Source organism: Danio rerio, chromosome 23, assembly GCF_052040795.2.
Source record: "Danio rerio strain M-AB ecotype USA chromosome 23, GRCz13ab, whole genome shotgun sequence".
Lineage (NCBI taxonomy): Eukaryota > Metazoa > Chordata > Actinopteri > Cypriniformes > Danionidae > Danio > Danio rerio.
In genome coordinates this window covers 3,685,001-3,706,214 of record NC_141043.1, presented here as the reverse complement: position 1 = coordinate 3,706,214, position 21,214 = coordinate 3,685,001, and the positions used below count along the sequence as shown (strand labels likewise).

At 37.2% G+C, this 21,214-nt stretch overlaps 1 protein-coding gene across 3 annotated transcripts in view; it reads left to right on the top strand.

The window, feature by feature from the left end:
- Positions 1-21,214, top strand: part of pacsin1a (protein kinase C and casein kinase substrate in neurons 1a) — a 59,954-nt gene that overhangs the window by 5,685 nt on the left and 33,055 nt on the right. Inside the window, exon 1 of one of the 3 annotated variants that reach the window (NM_001328357.2) lies at positions 20,798-20,955. The exons of the other annotated variants lie outside the window; for them this stretch is intronic. The gene's annotated coding sequence lies outside the window, so the exon portion shown is untranslated. Of the gene's footprint in view, positions 1-20,797; positions 20,956-21,214 lie in introns of those variants that run through there. 3 annotated transcript variants of the gene reach the window in all.

The following is a 21,214-nucleotide window of genomic DNA, read 5'->3' as shown; positions in this document are numbered from 1 at the left end:
ATCCTGTGTTACTACACTTGTGTCTGAAAAAGTTTGATTTAGATAAATGCGCAGAGTTGTCTTTGTGATATTGGAGCTCTTTTTCAGCTCAGTTAAGAGAAACGGCAGTAGTTAGCTAACGTTTTCTTTTCCAAACACACGTTTTAGATATTAGGCCTGTCACGATACTGAAATGTAAAAAAACTGACCATTTCCCACTAACATTTAAGGCACCGTTGATGGTGTTTTTAAACAGCGCTGATTAGCCATAGTGTTCACATGCTCAACAGAAAGGACTTTGATTGGCCGTGAAGGTCATCAGTTCACCACACTTCACCGATGTTTACCGAGCACACACACAGACGACTGATCGAATCGACTGATCTTCATGGCTTTAAAACGTTGCATGTCCGTCTATTTGTGTTTGCAATCTGTGAAGAGTGGTGAACTGATGACCTTCACGGCCAATCACAGTCATTTCTGTTGAGCACTGGTGAATATTATGGTAAATCAGCGCTGCTTATGAACACGCTCATCGTCCTATTCTTCCAGGTTTCTTCCCACCGCAGCCTTGCTTTCGTGTTTTAAAATGCCGGAAATAAGCGTATAGCTTATAGTGTAACTTAGGCAAGAGTGTATGAAAGATTGTTTATTTTGCAGTCCAACACAAATAGTTTTTATTAAATTAAAAGCAGCTTACATCATACAATTTTTAAAAATAAATTGTATATTACATGTTTTTTAAATGTAAGCACTTATATTTATTAACCCTTTGTATAGCCCGGATACGGGGGATCAAATGAGAAGTTTGGTGGGCGTGGTTGATTTGACATACAAGTGTTTGGTTGGATGCTTGATTCCGTGGCTCCGCCTCTGGCTCCATCAGCACATGCTCCGATTTCAGCAGTGTTTTGCGACAGTTTGTGCCCATCATGGGGTGTTTTGCATTCAAGTGTGCTGTTGCGTCGTTTATATTTTTTACAATCATTGCTGCCGACACACAACTGTGTTTAAACCCCTTATAAAAGTGATTGTTGCATATTAGGTCCCCTTTAATGTGTGCTCCTATTATGCTGTCCACATGGCTGATTGAGATGAGAATATGCCACAGATGGAGAGGATGAGAATCAGAGGAAGGCAGGACTGCTTGAGTTTTTTTTACATCCACCATGCCGATGTCTCTTGCGTGTGGACTGAGCGTCCCTCAGGCAGCTGTCAGTTCCTTCTCTTCAGACTCCAGTGTTCCCAGCATGCACTGCAGCAGGAGTGACTCATGCAGACCGCTGTTTACTTTGCAAAGCTGAGCCGCACATCTGTATCGAGCTTCACTTTAATCGATTTATCTCTGAACAACCATTTAAATACAACTGATTGGGCTTTATATACAGTTGAAGTCAGTATTATTTGCCCCTCCTTTAATTTAATACATTTTTTAAATATTTCATAAATGATGTTTAACAGAGCAGGGAAATTTTCACAGTATGTCTGATAATATTGTTTCTTCTGGAGAAAGTCTTATTTGTTTTATTTCAGCTAGAAAAAAAGCAGTTTTTAATTTTTTAATCACCATTTTAAGGCTTAAATTATGAGCCCCTTTAAGCTACATTTTTTTTTCAATAATCTACAGAACAAATTATCATTATGCAATAACTTGCCTAATTACCCTAACCTGCCTAGTTAACCTAATTAACCTAGTTAAGCCTTTAAATGTCGCTTTAAGCTGTATAGAAGTGTCTTGAAAAATAGTCAAATATTGTTTACTGTCATCATGGCAAAGAGAAAATAAATAAGTTATTAGAGATGAGTTATTCAAACTATTATGTTTAGAAATGTGTTGAGAAAATATTCTCACTGTTAAACAGAAATTGGGGAAAAAATAAACGGGGGGCGAATAATTCAGGGGGGCTAATAATTTTGACTTCAACTGTACAGGGTGGGCCATTGATATGGATACACCTTAATAAAATGGGAATGGTTGGTGATATTAACGTCCTGTTTGTGGCACATTAGTAAATGTGAGGGGGCAAACTTTTCAAGATGGGTGGTGACCATTTTGATGTCGGCCATCTTGGATCCAACTTTAGTTTTTTTAACAGAAAGAGGGTCATGTGACACATCAAACTTATTGGGAATTTCACAAGAAAAACAATGGTGTGCTTGATTTTAATGTAACTTTATTCTTTCATGAGTTATTTACAAGTTTCTGACCACTTATAAAATGTGTTCAATGTGCTGCCCATTGTGTTGGAATGTCAATGCAACCCTCTTCTCCCACTCTTCACACACTGATGGCAACACCGCAGGAGAAATGCCAGCACAGGCTTCCAGTATTCGTAGTTTCAGGTGCTGCACATCTTGCATCTTTAGCAACTTCACAAAACGTATTTTATGTGTATTTCTATTTTGGCGACACAATGGGGCAGTAGATAGTGTTGTCGCCTCATACCAAGAAGGTCGCTGGTTCCAGCCTCGGCTGGGTCAGTTGGCGTTTCTGTGTGGAGTTTGCTTGTTCTCCCTGCGTTCGTATGGGTTTCCTCAGGGTGCTCCTGTTACCACCACAGTCCAAAGACATGCGGTACAGTTGAATTGGGTAGGCTAAATTGTCCGTAGCGTATGAGTGTGAATAAGTGTGTATGTGTCGGTTGCATAAAACAAATGCTGGATAAGTTGGCAGTTCATTCCGCTGTGGTGAACCCAAATTAATAAAGGGACCAAGCCGAAAAGAAAGTGTATGAATGTATTTTTATTTTGTGCACGTGAATTGTTTCTGTCAATATATATAAATATTTTGCGCACGTGAATTTGGTTTTATGCATGTGAATTTGGCTGCGCGTGTGTACATCATGTCTGTTTCGTGAATTACTTTAGAAACAAAACTCGCTCCATACTCTTCATGTTGGATATTTGGTGATTGTTTGTATTGTTCTCATGTGTTTGATGGATGAGATGTTAAGTGTTTCTGTATGCTTATGAGTTCTGCAGCGCAGGAACCTGCTGAACAACAGCATTCATGCTGAGCCGGGCCCGGTTATCTTTTAATCCTTTCCTGTTTAAAAATAAAAAAATTAATTAGATAGATATATAGATAGATAGATAGATAGATAGATAGATAGATAGATAGATAGATAGATAGATAGATAGATAGATAGATAGATAGATAGATAGATAGATAGATAGATAGATAGATAGATAGATAGATAGATAGATAGACACACAGATAGATAGATAGATAGATAGATAGATAGATAGATAGATAGATAGATAGATAGATAGATAGATAGATAGATAGATAGATAGATAGATAGATAGATAGATAGATAGATAGATAGATAGATAGATAGATAGATAGACACACAGATAGATAGACAGATAGATAGATAGATAGATAGATAGATAGATAGATAGATAGATAGATAGATAGATAGATAGATAGATAGATAGATAGATAGATAGATAGATAGATAGATAGATAGATAGATAGACACACAGATAGATAGATAGATAGATAGATAGATAGATAGATAGATAGATAGATAGATAGATAGATAGATAGATAGATAGATAGATAGATAGATAGATAGATAGATAGATAGATAGATAGATAGACACACAGATAGATAGATAGATAGATAGATAGATAGATAGATAGATAGATAGATAGATAGATAGATAGATAGATAGATAGATAGATAGATAGATAGATAGATAGATAGATAGATAGATAGATAGATTGCTACTTCTTTTATCAAACTTGTAAATGTGCAAAAGAGTTGCTCCAACAAGCCTACACCAAAAATGTGGTCAATTGTCTAACACAGTTCACTTAGCACTGTAATGATTTTTATTTACTAGAGAAAATAAGATCAATGAATAGCTCTAACTGGATTAATGAGTGCTAAAAGTCTCATTTAATGGCTGAATTAACTGCTTCCACACCTCACTATAGTCCACTAGTCATTAAAACAGTTAATGATCGACCAATGAATCATTAATGCCCCAATCCTGAGTTTTCTTTTGCTTTTAATTGGAAAGGTATTTCAGGCGCTGCTGTGTTTGGCAGGCAGGGGGCGCCAGCAGATCAAACAGCTTGACCTAAAGGCTGATTTATGATCGTTTAAGATGTCTTTTTATTATAATTGTCATTCTTATATATAATTTTATTATTTAAATTTATTAACCCCCTGTGTTGGGGATGTTTCCATTCACTCTAGGATGTTTCTGAGACTTTTTTTTGGCCACAACTTTCTCTGTTTCAGCAAATGGAATGATTTTTGGTGACAAATCTTAATTTGATACATATTCTGGGAAAATGCGTGCAAAAAAACTCAACAATAGACTCTGGGCAAATTTACTACCCTTTCATTATGTTGGGGGCTGTTTTTGCCCCATTGACTTCCATTATAACCACATTTTTTGCCTGAAAAGCCATGACACCATTTGATCACGCATTGTTGATTGTTGGTGGTTCTCCCTGAATACTGAACTACTGAATTGTAATACTTTATATAAAAGGCTTTTTGTTTTGATGATGGCAGCTTAAAGTCGCCTCTCATATAGAGAATGAAGTCACATGTATTGCTCAGGTGTGAGTTTCTCACAGACTTCAACAGTGTCAAAATCTTGATGCTTCTGTGGGTCTCAACTATTAAATCTGAGCTTTAATTTGTATTTTCTATCGGATTCAGCTCAGGTGATTGGTTGGGCCATTCTACAGCTTGATTTTCTTTCTCTGAAAGCATCTGAGAGTCTCCTCGGCTGTGTTTTGTATCATTGTCTTGCTGAAATGTCCACCCTGGTTTCATCCTCCTGCTAATGTAGATGTTGGACTGAACCAGTTGATATTCATTTACACTGAATCAGGGCAGAGGGTTGCTGAAGAACTACTAAGAGATTTCAGCTAGAGGTCTGCATTCCCGCGGCTGTCCCATGGGCGCCGCAGGACCCGACCAGATTTCTGCGGCGCGGGAATAAATTTCCGAATAAATCGCGGGAGCGGTCGGTAACAGGTTTAATTTGGGACGGGAGCGGGCTGTCTAGCGATATCGCGGATATTGCTATGCGAATGAGAGAGAGAGAGAGAGAGAGAGAGAGAGAGAGCGAGCGAGCGAGCTTTGCCTGTGTGTGTGCTTGGTGCTTGTGTGTGTGTATGTTAGTGCGTGCGCGCGAATGAGAGAGAGAGAGAGCTTTCCCAGATAGCAAAATACACTCGGCCCAGTTCCGGCTAGATTCTCGCCTGCCAGAGACTAACCACTCAGCCCGGCTCCGGCTGCCGGACTCCGGATGCTTGTGGACTCACTGCCCGATTCCTGCCGCATCCGCGCCGGAATCGGTCCGAGAGTAATGTGCGCTGCGGCCCGGAGCTGGCGTGACTCAGTGTTTATATACCTTTATATAAAACCTTTTGGTATTACATTGGTACTTGATACATGGTATTACAAGCCTTTGACTTGATATAACAGCAAACGCCTGTGTGTCTGCTTGGTGCTTGTGTGTGTGTTAGTGCGCGCGCGCGTATGAGAGAGAGAGAGATTTGTCTGTTTGTGTGTGCTTGGTGCTGTGTGTGAGTGTGTTTATACAGACAGCTTGGCTGTCTGGACTGTATAGCTGGGGGATTTTCGGTTTTGTTCTGCCCCGCTGTTTAGCGGGATCGGGCGCGGCGGGCTGAAAACGGGGCGGGTCGGGCAGCGGGACAATAAATTCTTAATATAAGCGGGAGCGGTCGGGTTCGGGTTAAAACCTGGCAGGTGCGGGCGGGAGCGGGATTCAAAATTTAGTCCCGCGCAGATCTCTAATTTCAGCTGCTGTCCGGGCTTTCACTGCCTTTCTACACCTCCCTTTCTTCATGTGTTCAATACTAAATTTCATTTAATTTCACATAACTTAATTTGTAAACTAATTAGATTTGTTTTCTTTGCATACAGTATATAGATTTCCTTGGTTTCTACCAACATGCAGTGAATATTTCAAGTCAACAGCACCTATGTAAAGCAAATAGGTTTTCTGAGAAAAATGGTGTCGTGTCCAATACTTATTTTCCATACTGTATAACAATTGACTTCCAATGTAGGAAAAACAAACACTAAAGTCAGGGGTTAGAGGTCTCCAGCATTCTTCAAAATATCTTCTTTTGTGTCCAACAGAAGAAAGAAACTCAGATTTGAAACAAGTAAACAGTGAACGAAATGATGACAGGATTTTTGGGTAAGCCATCCCTTTAAGATTACCGTTGAAAAAAATATCTTCTCAGGTAAATAAGGATGAATAACTCCACATACCTCTTTCAGGATCTGTTTACATCTGCTGCTATGGTAAGCTGTGGGTCAACTATAGGTCTGCAGAGATGCAGTTGAGTAACTCTTGAAAAATGTCGAGTCATTTCTTGCTAAATGCAACACATATAAAAGGCAGGAAATGTGAAATGTTTGTAAAATGAAAAGAAGTGTTCTCACAGCAAGCGTCAACACCAGAGAGGTCACGTCTCATCCTCCTTCAGATGTATAAGTAACGCTTGAAGAAGCCGTTCGACTCTTTAAGCTCATTGCAAAGCTTTAAATGGAAACTGCTGCTTCACTTACAGATGCTGCAAGCACTCGATAGCGAGCCGATGAAACACACTGACAGACAGACTCATCTGGGTGTATTTGGGCTGCACAATATATCGTTTCAGTATTTATATTGCAATGTGATCATTCACAGAATGAGAATATGCAATGTTGAGTTAAGTAGGGTGCCATGGTGGCTCAGTGGTTAGCCTCAGAGCAAGAAAGTCACTGGTTCGAGTCCTGGCTTGCCCATTTGGCATTTCCGTGTGGAGTTTGCATGTTCCCCCCATGTTGGCGTGGGTTTCCTCTGGGTGCTCTGGTTTCCCCCACAGTCCAAACACATGCGCTATAGGTGAATTTGTTAAACTAAATTGGCTGTAGTGTATGACAGTGTATGGGTGTTTCCCAGTACTGGGTTGCGGCGCATCAACTGAATAAAAAAAAATTGCTGGATAAGTTGGCAGTTCATTCTGTTGTTGTGACCCCTGATAAGTAAGAGACTAAGTCGAAGATCAATAAATGAATGAGTCTGCATTATAATTGATCATTTGTTTTCGGAGTCCTGTGACTGTGTGAGGGTTTTAAAAGCATTCAGGCATGAGAAATTGTAACTTCTGTAACTTTAAAAAGTTAAAAACATTTGCAGATTAAAGTTAAAGTCAGCTTTATTGTCAACTCAACCACATGCGCAGGACATACAGAGAATCGAAACTGTGTTACTCTCAGAGTCTAGGTGCCTAAAGTAATATTAATACAAAAAGTAGAATTTTAAAAAGAAATTAAAGTAAATACAATTATGCATATAATGTAATCTGAAAATCTAAGTAAAAACATTTGTAAACAACACTATTACACTTAAGGGCACATGGCAAAGAGTTTTGCAGATGCCAAACAGTATATAGTGCGAAAAGCTTGTAAATATGATAAAGTGACAGTGTCTTTATTATCGAGGAGATGTACTCCCCTACAGAATCATTCCAGTCATAATCTAACATTAGAAATTCTTTCCAAATAGTTATTCAAGTCATCTAGTGAAATTGTATTCATATCACAATATATACAGTTGAAACCAGAAGTTTACATACACTCTAAAAAAAGGAACATAACCAAAAAAAAAAAAAATGTCTGATGGTAAATCATACTTAATGTTTACTATTTTAGGTCTATAAGGATTACCTAAATCATTTACATTTCTTAAGTGCCAGAATAATGAGAGAATTTTTTTTTTTTTGAGAATTTTTATTAATTTCTAGACAGTCAAAAGTTTACACACATTTCCTTGATATTTGTTTAGCTTTGCTTTTAAACTGTATAACTTTGGTCAAATGTTTTGGGCGTCCTTCCACAAGCTTCTCACAATAGTTTAAAGGAATTTTGGCCCATACCTCCTGACAGAATTGGTGTAACTCAGTCAGATTTGTTGGCTTTCTTGCTCGCACAAGCTTTCTCAACTGTGCCCATAATTTTTCTATAGGATTAAATTCAGGCCTTTGTGATGGCCACTCCAAAACATTCACTCTGTTGTCCTTAAAGCACATTTTAACTAATTTGGCAGCATGCTTAGGGTCATGGTCTGTTCGGAAGACCCATTTGTGGCCAAGTTTTAATTTCCTGGCTGATGTCTTAAGATGTTGCTTCAGTATTTCTACGTAATGTTCTTTCTTCATGATGCCATCTATGCTGTGAAGTGGACCAGTCCCTCCTGCAGCAAAACAGCCCCACAACATGATGCTGCCGCCCCCATACTTCACAGTTGGGATGGTGTTCCCAGGCTTGTAAGCTTTCCTCTTTGTCCTCAGAATGTAACACTGGTCATTATGGAAAAACAGTTCAATCTTAGTTCCATCAGAGCACAGGACATGTCTCCAGAAATGAGTCTTTTTCCCAGTGTGATTCAGCAAATTGTAATCTGGCGTTGTTGTTGATTCTGGCTTGTTGATTTCCCCATGTTGTCACACAAGGAAGCAGTGTGTTTGAGCTTTTCCTTAAATACTATTGTACAGTTGTGCCTACAATTAACTCAAATGTTGTCAATCAGCCAATCAGAAACTTCTAAAACCTTGACACCATCACCTGAGCTTTCTCAGAGGCAGAATAATCTTATTGTATGCAAACTTGATCTTCAAGAAAACAATTTCTCAAAAAATATCTCTCATTATTCTGCTATTAAGCAGAACAGAAACACATTTGATAATCCTAACTTACCTAAAAGAGAAAAAAGTTGAGTCACATTAACAGCTGACTTTTTTTTCAATGGTTATGTGCCTTTTTATACTGTGTATGTAAACTTCTGGTTTCAACTGTATATATGGGTGAATTACAGGTACATTTGGCATTTCAAAAAGTCAAGAAAAAAATCTTTATTAAGAACAATTAATTTCAGTGTCTCATTGAAAGCACATTTAATTTTAATTATTGCTTGTTTAGGGAAAACACAACATAACAACAAATCATATCATTATTCTGGCATTTAGCAAAAGTAAATCATTTAGGTAATCCTAACGGATTAATACTATATATATATATATATATATATATATATATATATATATATATATATATATATATATATATATATATACACTGTTAGACCTTACCAGGCTTTTTTACAGTAGAACACTGGCAACACTGTTGCCAGCTACTCACTGTAAAAGTTTGGTTACAGTAAGTAACTGGCAACAGTGTTGCCAGTTAATTACTGAAACTGAACCATTACAGTGAGTGGCTGGCAACAGTGTTGCCAGTTGTTTACTGTAACCGAACCATTGCAGTGAGTAGCTGGCAACAGTGTTGCCAGTTAATTACTGTAATAGAGCAGTAGTGGTAACTAACTGGAAACTGTGTACAGTTAATTACTGTACTGTAGTGTTACAACTCACAGCATTATACTGCATACACAATAGTATGTCAAGGTGTTACTAAAATTAATTAGTATTCTTACCTGTTATTAATTCTTTAAATTAATTAAGTTGTAAATTCTGACAAATTTATTTTATTGTTTTGGCAGCAAACAAATATAAAACAGAAAATGTATAACAAAATTAAGAAATCAGCAGATATAAATATCATCTTGCATATTACTGAGAGCCCCAGGTCTGCACAGCAAGGCTGCAGTCAAACTAACGTTTAAGCATGCAAAATTCTGTCATATGGCTCTGCGAAAAGGAGTGGGATTAAACAAAATATTTAGAGATTAAAAAAAGCAAGCAACTGGTCCATAATTTTTGTTCAGAGAGGTCATGGTTTGATCTTTGATTAGTCTCAAGCAATCCCATGATGTGATTTCGCATTTCAGAGTTCTCCAAGCTTGAACTCTTCAATGCTGCAAACTGTAAAATTTTTCGCATGAGTTTGCATTCCAGGTCTGCAGCATTCACATGCGTATGAATGGAAGTCTATAGGGAGAAAAGTGCAGTGTGACTGGGACTTTAAGCTGTAACTCTAATTAAACACACCTGATAAAACTAATTAAGGCTTGTTAGAAATCTACAGGTAATGTTGAAACAGGGTGGGAACTAAAACCATGGTATACAGCAGGGGTGCTTAATCCTGTTCCTGGAGAGCTACGTTCCTGCAGATTTCAGTTGCTACCCATATCAAACACACCTGCCTGTAATTATCACGTGGTGTTCAAGTCCTAATTAATTGGTTTAGGTGTGTTTGATATGGGTAGCAACTGAAATCTGCTGGAAGGTAGATCTCCAGGAACAGGATTAAGCACCCCTGGTATATAGCATACTTTTAAAGCAACTGCTAACATTTATCACAATCACATATCCAATAAACACACACACACACACACAAAGTGCTGCAGTGAAATGTGTTACTCTCTCCTCAATGCTGACCATGCAAAAAAAAAAAAAAAAACTGAACAGCAAAAAACACAAAATAATCATTTTAAATTTTAAAGTATTAAATAATTAAAAGCTCTGTCAAATCTCAAAAAGTTTAAAATAATTATAGAAAACAAAAATAAAGTTGGCAACACCGAAAAACCAAAGGATCCAATCTTTTATTGTTATAATTATCTCATGACAACAAACTTTTTTATTGTTTCTAATATAAATTCATAGATGGAAACACTGCTCTGAAAAATACTTAGTAACAAACTCACAACCTGGGACCGGACAGGGGAGCTTTTGTGTGTGGATGGCTATGTGTATCATGTTTTTGTGATTCCCTGTGATGATGTGCACATGTTACCTTACTGAGATGATGGAATTTAATTTTGGCTTAGTTGCCAGAAAGATACATACAACTGTTAGCATCTGTACATTATGACAGTATGCAATATCCAATAAATACATATACTTAAACAAAAGTAATGTAAGAAGTTATATGAGGAGAGGCTAACTAGCTAACAATGTAGCTTTCAAGTACACAGTTCAAGATAACAACAATGTAGCTTTCAAGTACACAGTTCAAGATAACAACAATATAACTTAAAACACAGCCTTATTTTATAAACCCTCAAAAACATTTGAACACATTTTACTTACTCATTTTAGATTCTTATTTAAAGCCTAAAACATATCAGACTCAACATCTGAATTGATAGACAGAGAATAGAGCACACTCAGCAGTAAACAAATCAAACACCTGGCTCTCTTAAAGGGCCAGCATTTTCTGAAAACTCTTTCTAACACCTTTGTGTTTAGAATAAGACGGACAGCCTGTGGGAGTGTGTGGTGATGCCTAAATCATTGTTTTTTACAGTTATTTACTGCACAATCTACAGAGTAACAGTGCAGTTATACAAATTAAACACACCTGATCAAACTAAATCTAAAGGTAGTGTGTTGAAGCAGGGCTGGAACTAAATTCTAGGCTGTGGCCTTCCAGGAGTTTGACACCCCTAGTACATAGCATATTTTCAAAGCAACTGCCTACATTTATCACAGTTATGCACATATCGTTTAATAAAACAATAAAAATATACTATAATATAAACTTCATCCATAGAAAAAAAATAAATAAATAAATAATCCGATTCTCATGTCGTTCCAAATCTGTAGTAATAATAAAAAACACAACAAATATCATGATTTATACAATATATAAATCATGACATATAGGAAAGCCTTTATACTGTTAATGGCACTTTTACTTGCCAGTTTTCCAGACAAATTCATTGAGTCCCTGCAAAAATGTATGTGCGTGTTGTTTAAGATATATATATATATATATATATATATATATATATATATATATATATATATATATATTTTTTTTTTTTTTAAATAACACATTTTTACTAGTTATTTAGCAAAATACTAATATTCAGTTGAAAGTGCAATTTAAAATCTTAACTATAGGTCAAACTAGGCAATTAAATTAGATTAATTATAGAAAAAGTAAACAAAGTTATAAAAATTATTGTGACAATTTCTTTGCTCTGTGTGAATATTTTTGCCTTTAAATGCATTTCGTCCATATCTTACACTTACCTTTTAATAAGCTCTGTGGCATTGGTTGACTCTTGATACTCAATGTTAAAAACATAAAAGGAACCAAAGAAAACACAGAGATAAAATAAATATAAAATAGCAACATAAAGCATCAGAGTAGATGGGGCAGTAATGGTTGAACAGTAATTTACCATTTATTATCACAGTAAATATCTGTAATGGTACATAGAGTAAATTACTGTAATTTATTCTTTGCACTACAGAATTTCATACAAATCCTGCTCCTTTTACAGTAAAATACTGTTTCTTTTCATTACAGCTTAACACTGGCTATTTTACAGTTATTTACTTCATAATCTACAGTAAGGGTTAACAGTGTATAGTATTAATATATATATAATTTAAATTTCACTGGAGAGCAAATCATTTTATAGTAACATAATATACAAAAACCTTAAATTCACTTAATGTTATTTTTTTTAATGACCTAATGTTGTGGTGCTGTTCACAGTGCATCAGGAAATGCTCCCTCTCTCTGATTAATCTCTTAATTAATCTGAATACTATTGTCTTGCAAAATAACCAGTCAAAGATAATTTACTGTTATAATGGCAAAGACAAAATAAATTAGTTATTACATTATATTATTGAAATGTGTTGCTTTTCCCTATATATAGTATTAATATATATATATATATATATATATATATATATATATATATATATATATATATATATATATATATATATAATTTAAATTTCACTGGAGAGCAAATCATTTTATAGTAACATAATATACAAAAACCTTAAATTTACTTAATGTTATTTTTTTTTAAATGACCTAATGTTGTGGTGCTGTTCACAGTGCATCAGGAAATGCTCCCTCTCTCTCTGATTAATCTCTTAATGGCCGTTCTTCCACATTACATCAGAGCCCTGAACCTCCAGCAGTCATGTGACCTGCTTAATCACGGCTCGGCCAATCAGACGGAGCTCTATCTGAGGCAACGCTGTCTCCTGGCAACTCCCAGCATGCTTTTCTTACATGCTGTAAGCTGCGGGTTATTAGCTGTGATCTGCTTAGAGAGGAACCTGGAGTATCCACCGCTTTCACACTCGAACTCCTCACACACTCGCTCAAACCCAACATGTAGTCCATTTCGATATGAGGTTATTATTGGCCTATGAACAGATCCTGCTTGTCATTGAACTGTTTTAGAGTTGTAACAAGATCTGAATTCAGTCATAACTAAGGTAAACACAGCATTTTTAGCAATTTGTGGACTCAAAATAGTATCGATTATCAGAAGCTGTGGAGATTCATTAATTCATTTTTCTTCAGGAGGGCAGCACGGTGGCTCAGTGGTTAGGACTGTTGCCTCACTGCAAGAAGATTGCTGGTTCGAGCACCGGCTGGGTCAGTTGGCATTTCTGTTTGGAATTTGCATGTTCTCCCCTTGTTGGTGTGGGTTTCCTCCGGGTGCTCCGGTTTCCCCCACAGTATACATGCGGTATAGGTACAGTTGAAATCAGAAGTTTACATACACTGAATAAAAAGGCACATAACCATTTCAAAACGTCAGATGTTAATGTGACTCAACTTTTTCTCTTTTTGGTAAGTTACGATTAGCATATTTGCTTCTGTTCTGCTTAATAGCAGAATGACGAGAGGGATATCTTTTGAGAAATTGTTAAAACTTTTCTTGAAAGTCAAGTTTACATACAATAAGATTATTCTGCCTCTGAGAAAGCTCAGGTGATGGTGTCAAGGTTTTAGAAGTTTCTGATTGGCTGATTGACAACATTTGAGTTAATTGTAGGCACAACTGTAGAATAGTATTTAAGGAAAAGCTCAAACACACTGCTTCCTTGTGTGAAGACATGGGAAAATCATCAAGCCAGAATCATCAACAAAGCCAGATTACAATTTGCTAAATCACACTGGGAAAAAGACGATATTTTGGAGACATGTCCTGTGGTCTGATGGAACTAAGATTGAACTGTTTGGCCATAATGACCAGTGTTACATTTGGAGGACAAAGAGGAAAGCTTACAAGCCTAGAAACACCATCCCAACTGTGAGGTATGGGGGCGGCAGCATCATGTTGTGGGGCTGTTTTGCTGCAGGAGGGACTGGTCCACTTCACAGCATAGATTGCATCATGAAGAAAGAACAGTATGTAGAAATACTGAAGCAACATCTCAAGACATCAGCCAGGAAATTAAAACTTGGCCACAAATGGGTCTTCCGAACAGACCATGACCCTAAGCATGCTGCCAAATTAGTTAAAATGTGCTTTAAGGACAACAGAGGGAAATTTTTGGAGTGGCCATCACAAAGCCCTGAACTCAATCCTATGGAAAATTTGTGGGCAGAGTTGAAAAAGCTTGTGCGAGCAAGAAAGCCAACAAATCTGACTGAGTTACACCAATTCTGAGGAATGGGCCAAAATTCCTTCAAACTATTGTGAGAAGCTTGTGGAAGGATACCCAAAACATTTGACCAAAGTTATATAGTTTAAAAGCAAAGCTAAAAAAAAACCCAGGTAAATGTGTGTAAACATTTGACTCTCTAGAAATTAATGAAAAGTTCTCAAAAAAAAAGTCTCTCATTATTCTGGCATTTAGCAAATGTAAATCATTTAGGGGCTACGCACCGGGAAACCTCCTGATCATGGAGATATATATATGTGTGTGTGTGTGTGTGTGTGTGTGTGTGTGTGTGTGTGTGTGTGTGTGTGTATATCTATGGCTGCAGGGACCTTGGTCCCACATTCAAAGGAGTGCTACCCGGTACCAAAATGGAGGCTCTATTGACGCATTCCTTCCAATAGGGAACATGAGCGTGCGTGACATCTAGTGTGTATATCTATGCAATATAGAGAGGCGTCCCGATCTGACTTCATTTTTTTTTTAATTCCATGTTGATGTGTGTGTTTTATTCTGATTGGCATTTGAAAGTCATTTCTATGTACTAAATTCTTATTATTTGCTATATAATAATAGCCACTCCATATTTTCATAATTACGCTTTATCCATATTTTCAATTAGTGTCACTAATAACAAGCTTCTGTGAATTATTTTAGTGTATGTAAAACAGTTTTTGGTCCCACTTTATATTAAGTGTCCTTAACTACTATGTACTTGCATCAAAAAAATAAATACAATGTACTTACTGTGTTTATAATGTATTTGAGAACACTTGTGGTGCATTTGAGTTGGGATAGAGGTTGGGTTATTGACAGGTTTGGTGGCATGGGTGAGTTTAAGGGTGGGTTAAGGTGTAAGGGATGGTCAGCAGTGTATTTACAAATGTAATTACAAAAGTTATATACAGATGTAATGACATAATTGTATTTAATCAAGCATAAGTACACAGTAAATACATGTATTTACACAATAAGTACATTGTAACAAATTCCTTTGTAAGTACATATTAGTTAAGGCCACTTAATATAAAGTGGGACCCAGTTTTTTGCACAAACATGCCTCTTTCCTGTGTAAACTCTGCTTATTATAGGTTTTGCCTCATTTGTCTGCCCCAATTAACTTTTCAGTATTACCGTCTGTGAAAAGCAAACTGATTTATATTTAAAGTAGTCTTTTTGAAGCAGTCATTGCAGCAGTAAGTCATTAAATGATGAGACAAGCGTAAAATTGGCTTTTCGTATGAAAAAACAAGCAGACCATGCGATCAAGCATGCGTTCATATTTTTAAATGATGTTTACTCATTGTGATCATATTTAGTTTTAACTACCTTTTTAGCTAGCTGAAATGCACTGTGAAACACTGAAATGACTGTCTGGATACAGCGAGTGAGCATTTACAGTGCATCCGGAAAGTATTCATAGCTTCAATTTTTCCACATTTTTAATGTTACAGCCTTATTCCAAAATGAATTAAATTAATTTCTTTCCTCAAAATTTCACACACAATACTCCATAATGACAATGTGAGAAAAGAGTTTTTGAAATTGTTGCAAATTTATTAAAATAAAAAAGCAGAAAAATCACATGTACATTAGTGTTCACAGCCTTAGCTCAATACTTTGTTGACGCACCTTTGGCAGCAATTACAGCCTCAAGTCTTTTTGAATATGATGCCACAAGCTTGGCACACCTGTCTTTGAGAATGTTTGCCCATTCCTCTTCACAGTCCCTCTCAAGCTCTATCAGGTTAGATGGGAAGCGACGATGTACAGCCATTTTCAGATTTCTCCACAGATGTTCAATAGGATTTAGGTCTGGGCTCTGGCTGGGCCACTCAAGGACATTCACTAAGTTGTTGTGAAGCCACTCCATTGATGTTTTGGCGGTGTGCTTTTGGTCATTGTCCTGCTAAAAGAAGAACTGTCGCCCCAGTCTGAGGTCAAGAGCTTTCTGAAGCAGGTCTTCATTCAGGATGTCTCTGTACATTGCTGCGTTCATCTTTCCCTCTATCCTGACTAGTCTTTCAGTTCCTGCTGCTGAAAAACATCCCCACAGCATGATGCTGTCACCACCATGCTTCACTGTAGGGATTGAATTAGCCTGGTGATTAGCGCTGCCTGCTTTTCTTCAAACGTAACGCCTGGCATTCACTCCAAAGAGTCATCAGAGCAGAGAGTTTAGTTTCTTATGGTCTGAGAGTCTTCAGATGCCTTTTGGCAAATTCCAGGCAGTGAGTGGCTTCCGTCTGGCCACTCTACCATACAGGCCTGGTGGATTGCTGCACAGATGGTTGTCCTTCTGTAAGGTTCTCCTCTCTCCACAGAAGAACGCTGGAGCTCAGACAGAGTGACCGTCGGGTTATTGATCACCTCCTTGACCTTGACTAAGGCCCTTCTCCCCAGATTACTTAGCTTAGATGGCTCTAGGAAGAGTCCTGGTTAAACATCTTCCACTTGCGGATGATAGAGGCCGCTGTACTCATTGGAAATTTCAGAGCAGCAGAATTTTTTCCTGTAACCTTCCCCAACCTTGTGCCTTCAGACAATCCTGTCTCGGAGGTCTACAGACAATTCCTTTGTCTTCATGCTTGGTTTGTGCTTAGACATGCACTGTTAACCCTGCGACCTTATATAGGCAGGTGTAGCCTTTTCAAATCATGTCCAATCAACTGAATTGACCACAGATGAACTCCAATGAAGCTGCTGAAACATCTCAAGAATGATCAGTGGAAACAGAATGTACCTGAGCTCAATTTAGAGCTGTGAATACTGATGTACATGTGATTTTTCAGCTTTTTTATTTTAAATAAATTTGCAACAATTTCAAGAACTCTTTTTTCACATCGTCATCATGGAGTATTGTGTGTAGAATTTTGAGGAAATAAATTAATTTAATCCATTTTGGAATAAAGCAGTAACATAAAAAAATGGAAAAAAGAAGCGCTATCAATACTTTCCGGATGCACTGTAGGCAGAGCAAATCTTTAAACTTTAATTTTTCAGTAGTTTCACAATTTTAGTGCATTTCTGCAAAAACTTTATACATGCATTGTGGATTCTCTAAGCCATTTTTTTAAACACTATAAAACTTTTCAAAGGAATTTTATATAAAATCAAAAGTCTCTTTTGAATCACAGATCTTAGAGTCTTGTCTACAGACCTCCAAACGCATGCATGCATGGGATATTTTTAGCAGCAGTCTCTAAAATCTGCTTACTATAATAGGTTTACATATATGTGCGGTAGTTTCATTCACCACCAGGCACTGGTTAACACTTTACTGGGAAAACTATCCTTATGGCGTTTTAGGAGACACTGACATTGCACACTAGTTCTTCTCACAATTCAGTGCAGCATTCAAGCGCTTCAGAAATGAACTATTTTGGCACTCACATCTGTAGTACAGTCCCAATTATTATCTGTCCTGATCCCGTTTGCCCCCAGCTCTCCCTAAAGACCTTCATTTATTGTTTGACAGTAGTTTCTGCGGTGTTCATGAAGGTCAACTGAATCTAAACTAAACCAGATTATAAGCAGCAGGTCTGACCTTTCGGGTTTTTGCATGCTTTAAAATAGCTTGAATACATGACAGACTGATGAATATAAATGAAAATATCAGAGCTGTTCATTTAGCATGTTTGTTTAGTATATCGTTATAATTAGCATTGATTTATTTGTTTGTCTGTTATCTGTCTTGTATCAAAAGTAAAACATTCCTGTTCAACATAAGCACAAGATCTTTAAAGACAAGTATTATAGGAGAAAAAAGTCCCACAGTGGGTTTTCCTACGACAGAAAACTCAAGTTTTTCAGGAAGCTACAATCATGTCCTTTTTCACTCTTTGGATGGAATCGCTGCTTTATTCGCAAATGTTTTATGAGATATTCTAGTTTTGTGCATAAATGTACTTCGCATTTTTTGGATAGAAACATAGTTACTGGAAGGAACTCTTGAGGCTTCAGCAGACCAATATATCTTGGACAATTTAATGCTACTAACTTTGTGGGAACAGTTTGGGGACTGGGATTCCTTCATCATAAGCACAAGCTCCATAAAGACAATAGATAAGGAGTGTGGTGTGGGAAAATTCAGCCTGATCTCACGAGGAAACGTAAGTATTTTACGTTTGGCCAGTTTAGTGGCTAATTCGTACGAGTTCAGTCGTATAAAAAAATGTGCGATTTCAACAAAGGGGTGTGGCACCCAACCCCACCCCTAACCCCAACCGTCAGTGGGTGATGAGCAAATCGTACTAAATTGTACAAAATAGACGTACGAATTCAGACGAATTAGCCACTAAACCAAAAAGTTACGAATTGCCTTGAGATTGTGTTGGAAAATTGGACTGGCCTGGAGGTGATTGAACATTAATGCAACTTCATTTGTACATTACTATATCTGTAATAGTGGCGGCACGGTGGCTCAGTGGTTAGCACTGTCGTCTCACAGCAAGAAGGTCACTGGTTCGGGTCTAAGCAGGCCTGATTGGCATTTCTGTGTGGAGTTTGCATGTTCTCCCCGTGTTGGCGTGGGTTTTATCCGTGTGCTCCGGTTTCCTCCACAGACCAAACATATGTACTAATTGGGTTACAAAACTGGCCATAGTGTATGAGTGTGTGAATGTATTAGAGTTTTCCAGTACTAGGTTGCGGCTGGAAGGTCATCCGCTGTTTAAAACATATGCTGGCGGTTCATACTACTGTGGTGACCCCTTATAAATAAGCTGAAGGAATATGAATGGGTGAATATACAGGGTTCAACGCTAAGGATTTTTTCTACCGGCCCGATCGGGCTAGTGATTGAGGTTTTTACTTGCCCTGCCAAAGTTTTCACATGCCCCACCAAAAACAGAAAAAGTTAAAAGCTATTTCTTAGCCACATGTTTTAAATAATGTGGCAAAATAATGCTTGCGAATTTAGAATTTAAACATTTTTAAAAAGTAGATAAATGTATAATTCAAAATTCAAGATTTTATGCAAACATAAAAGCAGTAAGGAAAATGTATTGCTATTTTAAAATCAGAATCAGAAACAGCTTTATTCACACATACAAGGAATTTGTTTTCGTGACAGAGCTTCTGCCATGCAACAGTATTTCATTGCAATTCTAAATTATTTTTATAAAAATGGCTTGCCAAACTGACCACAACTTTTTTTTTCTTTTCTTAATTTTGTACACATGCATTGTCTGCTTCCAAGACTTTAAAAACCGACGTTTTCTTTTAGCCTCATAGTTTGACGTTGGTGTTGATCTTTTCGCTATACTGGTTGTTACTAGGTTACGAAAAAAAAATAACGTGCTCATCGTTACTGACCGATAAGGGGCCAGTGACAATCCTGTGTACTGTCCCGAGCGTCTTTCACGCTGGCCCCGGGCCACTGGGCAGTTCTTATTGTTGAACCCTGATCTATCTGTCATACTGAAGCCCAACTGAACATTATTTCAACCACAATATGATTATAGGTTTAATTTTCACGTTTATAACTTGAATTTTTGATGTTTGCATCGTCCTTGACCCATATTCATTATTCAGTAAGTATGATGATGGTTTAGTATTATGTAATATTGCACTGGTCAACAATATGATCATTTATTATGTCATTTATATGAGTGATTGACAGTGCAAGATAGACTGAAGACATCAGACAAAGTGATGTTTGTAAATGAATATCGAAGGGTGACAAAAGAATCAGCTGCATCTATCATTTTGTGCCTTTCATTAGTACATTTCTCCATATATTGATGTGGATTTGATTGTCTACTTCTTTTAACACGGAACATGAGCCATCGTTTCTTTAATTCAGAAGTCAAACTCGAAATCTTCCGCTCAGCTCACCACAACTATTCCCTCATTTCATTCCTGGATTTATTTAAGTTGTCACCTCTGTTAGATCCTCAAACCAGTGGAGAATTGTCTCCAGGAGCCTGCTGTTGTGTTATTTTACGGCTGCTTGCAGGTTTAATTAAACAGAGGGAAGTGCTGTAGACATGCTGTGGTAAACCAGCTATTATCTACATGTTCTATGAGCTTTCTAGTTGTCTGAATTTGGTTTAGACATTTTTTAAAAATCTATATTCATTTGTTGCCATGTTAAAAGTACTTAAAATCATGTTTTTGGATTGAGACCTGTGCTGTGATGAGACCTGGAGATATAAAATCCTAATTTAGGAATGCTATAAGTTTTTGCAAATATACTAAAGTAATTTCTTTAAAGATTAAAAGAGAAAGTTCTGCGAATATGCTCTCGAGGAGACTGCTAAATGAGAAGTAATGTTTTAAAATAACATCCTTGTGCCAGCTGAATGTAGTTTCTGCAGTGGTGGAAATAGCACTGAAAAGTCATATCCCAATGTCAATGCTCGGCAGTGTGTTTGTGTTTCGGCCCCTGGTCTCTCGCTCCTCCCCGTAACCCCTCGCCTCATGCCGTCTAAGCCATTCAAGTGGAGCAGTGCAGGATTATCCTCTACATCGGCTCCAGACACTCTCCAGGACAGACACGCTCACATAAAAGACATCCGGACCTGTGTTATGATTTCTGGAGCATTTCATTCTTAAAAAGGTCCTACTATTGTTTGTGAATGGGTTCACCGTTGGTAAGTTCACCATTGGTTTTTAACGAAACACTAAGTGCTAGAGACATCGTGAAGGGTTTGTGCTCGGCTCTGCTAGGGCGTTTTAAATTATAGTCGATTTGGGACTTTTATAAAAGTTTTTTTTTAAGTTTCCGAACAAAAACTGCACAATTTGAATGCATTACGAGTTTAGATGCACAGTTTTCTACAGGTTTTTTTTTAAATTGCAGAATCTGTTTTGAAAATATCAACTGTAAAACTTCACTTATTTCATTTATTT